Source organism: Pteropus vampyrus, unplaced genomic scaffold, assembly GCF_000151845.1.
Source record: "Pteropus vampyrus isolate Shadow unplaced genomic scaffold, Pvam_2.0 Scaffold55, whole genome shotgun sequence".
Classification (NCBI taxonomy): Eukaryota; Metazoa; Chordata; class Mammalia; order Chiroptera; family Pteropodidae; genus Pteropus; species Pteropus vampyrus.
Window position 1 is genome coordinate 7,482,440 of NW_011888836.1, and position 5,747 is coordinate 7,488,186.

Consider the following 5,747-nt stretch of genomic DNA (forward strand, 5'->3'; position numbering starts at 1 on the left):
TTGCAGTAGATGCAGCAAAAGTTGTGTTCTCTTCTTAATTTTGTATAATTAAATACAAATACAGTTGTGTTCTCTTCTTAATTTTGTATAATGTACAATTCTAGTTTTGAATATTTCTCTTTTTAAACTTTAGAACATATGTTTGCTTACTTCTCTACTTAGAGGGAAGGAAAAATGGCATTTATCAATTACTTGCTATGTACTTGGCACTGTATAAGGTGAAATTATTCATATCATTTATTTAAATCTTCATTATTTCCTTTAAAACAGCTGTAGTTATCCTTGTTTGACAGAAGAGGAAATTAAGGCTCAGAAAAGTTAAATTATCTGCCCTTGATTATGTGAATCATAAGTAAGGAATTCAGGGAAAGAGTATTCAAATCAAGGTCTGCCTAATACAAAGGACCTTGTGCTTTTATTATATTCTAAATATGTAACTCAGTCTGATTCTTAAAGAACATTAAGATCTTGAAAAGAGACTTTTGTATATGTAGAACATCTATATAGCTATACCACATTTCACATACAATGTTTTAATATGTTATCGTGCCCAATAAAGCTATTATTTGGTTTTCCATGCTAATATGGAAATGTTATGACACAGAAAATGACATTTGTAGGTAACCTCATACTTTCTTTCTGTCAATAGTTTTACCCTCTTCCCTTCCTCCCCTATGAAGACTCTTCCCAGATCTATTAAATAGAAGAAAAACGACAAGCTCATTTGAGTCTCAATTGTCTTAAATGCCTTGTGGTAGCAGTAATGATAGACAATAAATCTCCCTAACAAATTATTGGTCAAAGGAAGAACACAGCAATACTTGAGTAGTGATCTTCAGTTGTTTTCTGTATGTACATTGCATTTTCCCGACCAGAACAGCATTCCTCAGGCAATGCCCTTTCCATTTCCTTCTCCTCCTCCACCTCCCCCTCCCCTTACATTTCTCTTCTTGTCCCTCTCCCTTTCTTTTTCTCCTTTTCTCCCTTTTTCTCTTCTGCAGCTTCTCACCAGAGTACAGGATATAGAGTAAGTCCTTTATAAATATATGTTCAGTTGACAGGAGCGGGAGCCAGCTGAGCTGATCTCATACTATGTCAGCTGCTGAATAATAGAGAGTGGTCTGTGTGATTAATGTATTTATGTATTCAACTTATATTAGCAATATCCTCCTTGCCATCTTTCTACCCCGTGTCCTCATCCCTCAGCCATGCATTTGTAGAAAGGCACTCTATAAAGTGTGCTTATTAATAAAACAAGCAAGAGGAGGCATGCACTGTAATAAAGGTGTTAGGGAGTTATTTATCTGAAAATATATAAACAATTCATGTAAATGTTCTGCTTCACACGTATACACAGATTGTAGATGTAGCCAATCAACAGTTCCTCAGCAAAAGCTGAGATTGAAAAGGACATATTAATAAGAAGTTGATGTTACTACCCCAGCTAAGTGTAGTTTTATTTTCTTTAATGTTTCTTAGGAATGTTACACACAATGTAGTTAAAAATGTCTCTATTCAAAGTCATATCTGATATTTGATTTCATAGAAATGCATTGTGTAAAGCAATAAGCAATGATTCCTTTTAATTAAAATAACCCAAGCTGAAAAACAACCTTAGAAAAAATTATAAGTAACTGTTCTTTAGTTACCAGGAAGAGAGACAAAACATTTTCTGGATGATGCTCCTATCTTTTCTTTTTAAAAACTACTTTATTGAGATATGATTGACATGTAAAAAGTTGTACGTATTTAATATATACAACTTGATGAGTTTGGGATAAATATACGAAACCATCACCACCATTAAGGCCATAGACATATCCAAAGTCTTTCAGTTTCTTCCGGCTTCCTATGTTATTATCATTTTTTGGTGTGTGTAGTAAGAACACTTACATAAGATCTGCTTTCTAAGCAAATTTTAATCTTCTATCTTTTCAAGCAGAGATAGAACCAGTTAGGATTATTCAGTTTTTACATGCACACCAATACAGAAAGGATATTGTAGGTCAGGTCTACTTAGATTTAGTTGTATTAGGTACAACAATGCTTAAATTACTTAAGGTAGTACCTTTTAGCAAAAGGGATTTTATGAGACTCACTTGATTCATACAATTTATGAAGGGTTATAACTAATATTTACAAAGTAGACATAGCTATCTACATGTTTTTTTGGTTACGCTATAAATTTTTTAGACCATCAAAATCTTTTTTTTTTTTTCATATGGAAAATTGGCATCTCTCCACTGGCCAGGAGTAGCTAGTCATCCTTAATGAAGCACACGCTGTTTTGTTGGCTCAATTCTCTGGGGTCTGCCTGTGTCTTGATTTCTGGATCTATCCCACAATGTCTTGATCTATTTCTTCAGAAACTCTGGCTGTTGGCCTATAGAAAATTGTTGCTTGGCAAATTGTAGGGACTTTAGTGTTCTCATTGTAGACCCTTTTGGGTTAAAGCCAAGGTTTTGACAGTGTGAAACGCTTCTGGGTTTACTGTGGGGGCCGTCCTTGTCCTTGCTGGTGGCTTTCTATATTCTATCTTTAGCTATCTGGTGTGTCCTCTGTTTCTTCACCTCGTGGAATGGGAGATGTTGGATTTAATTCTTATGGAAAACCAGCAATTTTTGTCAGGGAAAGTTTTACTGGAAGTATTATATGGAAGACTAACTCCTTTAGGAAATACTTCCTACATAGCCTGGTACCTGGGAACAGAGATTCATAGGTTTCTTTACTTTCAAGCAATCCATAGCCATAGCTGTGCTATGCTCCTAGGATCAAAGGGCCTTTGATCATCCTTTTATTTTAAGTAATATCAGTCGATTGCTAACTAAAATATGCTAGTTATACTTTCTATTCAGATATGTTTTATTTAATCTTGGTTATTCATTCAATTTTGGGATGACAGTTCTAAAGCATTCTTTTTTTTTTGTGACTCCTAGCTCTTTTTGCAACTTTACTGTTCAGCTCAATAATGGATGGAGATGAACACCTGACCCAAAGCCACTCTGTGTTGACCTGCTAATGGATAGTCAGATTCTCTTTCTGGGAATTTGAATAATGAGGGATCCAGACCAGTCATTTGGCAGTGACCTATGGCTCTATATATGGCCATGAAGACATCAGGCTAATGGCCATGTTGGAACTTTGGCTGGACTTTGGTCAAATTCCAACTCTAATCAACCATATGAGCAAAAGGGTCTGGTACTACGATTGATACATTAAAGGAGTTGTTTCTCTACCAGAAAATAAATGGGGCATAGAAAACAATAATAAATGTCTCCTCACATTTTTTAATATTTGAGAATTTGGCATATTATTTACCTGTCTCACTATCTCATTGACTTTTCTTTTCCCTGCTAAGAGTCATGGATCTAAGAGACTAATATTATTTGGGTAAGTAATGCATGTGCTCATTGTTAGGAAAATTATAAAGAAGTCTCAAGGTAGGCTAGTTTTGCAATATACTTAAAATAATACTGGACTTGGGATGGCTACACATGACATTATAAGGTACTTTCCTAAGCTTGTCTGTTGCTCAAGAGAAATGAACTGCAAGACAATGAATAAATAGCTGGAGTCCTGGAAAGAGCAGGGAGTATTCCCATGGGAAATGTTCACCAGGCCAGTTTGGAAAAATGTCATGGGTAAATCACCATTTTTATTCCATATTTAAATAGTTGCTGGTATTGGCATCTTGTTGCTCAGAACAGAAGTTAAACTCTAGAGGAGTGGGAGGGCTCTAATCTCCTAAAAGCACAAAGACTTTATTCCTGGAGGCTCCGAACTTATCTATGATTAAGTAGAGGCAATATAACTGAAGCCAATTTGGACAGCCTCAGAGAGTAGAATTATCTGTTGTACAGGGGAAAATAATGACTGCCACTTGTTGTGTGACAACATGTGCTGAAAATGATATTAGGTAATTTATTATTTCTATACTTATAGTAAGCATGCAGCATAGGTATTATTATTTTTATTTTACATACCAGGAAATTAATGTTTAGAGAGATTGTCTCGTTATTTGCTAGTGAATGAAATGAAAACCCAGGCCTTTTGATTTCAAAGACAGTCCTAAAAGAACCCTGCTTTGTCACACTTTGGAGGATTTCTTATATTTTTCAATAAAACCCAGCACACAGAATAGATCATCTACACTTTACTTTTGGACAAATGGAAAAGTGACTGAGTCCTTAGATGTATCCTAAAACAAACAATAAAAACATCCAAAATACCACATTGTGACCAACTTTCATAACAACCAATTTCATAATGTCATCCTTCAATCAAAAACATCCAATGAATCCCCTAGAGGAGAAAGTCTATGCTATTTAGATTGACATTCAAAGCTCTTGGCCAGGTCTATAGCCATGCTACCCTGAACAAGCCCAATCCCGTCTGATCTCGGAAGCTAAGCAGGGTCGGGCCTGGTTAGTACTCGGATGGGAGACCACCTAGGAAGACCAGGTGCTGTAGGCATAAAAAATAAAAAATAAGGGATTGTAAGCTGACCAGGTCCTTGCAATCTGTGAGGTCAACCAAGGGTTGCCTTGCCTAAAAAAATTTAAAAAACAAAACAAAACAAAAACAAAAACAAAGCTCTTGGCCAGAATAGTCTCTGAAATGCTCACTATGAACTAATCTTATCTTTCTAGACTCCTCCCAGTAGAATATTAATCTTGGGCTGCATCCAAACCTGACGTTCTGCTTTTCTCTTTGCTTTTGCTTGCCACCACCAGCCACCACCACAACCTCTTCCTCTGTGTGAAACAGTCCTCATTTGCTTTATTCTTTGAATTTTTATGTTTTTAGTCTGTATTTTGTATATGGCTAAATATATTATAGCCCACTATAATTATTTAAGAATCTCTACTAGAGTCTCTTTATCTGGAAGAAGGGAGCATGTCTTAAATGTCTTTCCTTACACATGGCCAAATATTTTATTCCATGATTATTATAATCAAGTTAACAGATTCTCACTTGATACGATAATGATAATAGCTATTACTTATTGAGTATATATTATGTGCAAGATAGTGTGAGGCATTTTATATAAATTATTTATTTCTCAGTCCATGATAATGCTTTTGGGGAGGAAGGCATTGAAGTGGCTGGCCTGTGACTCTATCTTCCCTGATTACTAGGGGAACACTCCTGGGAAGAAAAAAAGTGATGGCAGGTGGCTCAATATAGTCTCCTTGGAAACATAAAAAATGGACTTCCAGTGAAAAAGATTAGTAATTTTTTCTAGTAGGATATTCCTAGTCTATGGATGCCTTCAGGAGGATGTTCCTATTTTAGGATTACTTATCGTAAGCAAACCAATTGATGGACTTATGAAGCATGGCTCCCTGGTGACTATCATGTATGAACTATCTGGGGATATAAAATGGAAGTGTCTTATAACTTGAATGCTCCTCACTATGTGGAGTTTCCTTAGAGATCTCATCTATTATTTTGGGCCAGGGAGCACATGTCTAAAGCACAAAGAAAGAACCTAGGATACCAGAGACTGTTTCAGACTTCTCTCTGCTTTGCCTCTACCTCTTAATTGTTTATATCTCCTGGAATTTGTGAATGAATATGCTGTATTACATGGGAAAGTAGACTTAAAGTTGAAGACAGAATAAAGATTGCTAATCTACTGACCTTAAAATAGGGAGATTATCCTGGATTGTCTAGGTGAGCTCAGTGTAATCACAAGGATTCTTAAATGTGGAGGACAGAGACAGCAGAATCAGTGATGCGATGTG

General features: G+C 35.9%; 1 pseudogene; it reads left to right on the forward strand.

Annotated features, from left to right (window-relative positions):
• The first annotated feature begins 4,354 nt into the window (after nt 1-4,354).
• On the forward strand, nt 4,355-4,473 carry LOC111739895 (annotated as a pseudogene).
• The last annotated feature ends 1,274 nt before the right edge of the window (nt 4,474-5,747 follow it).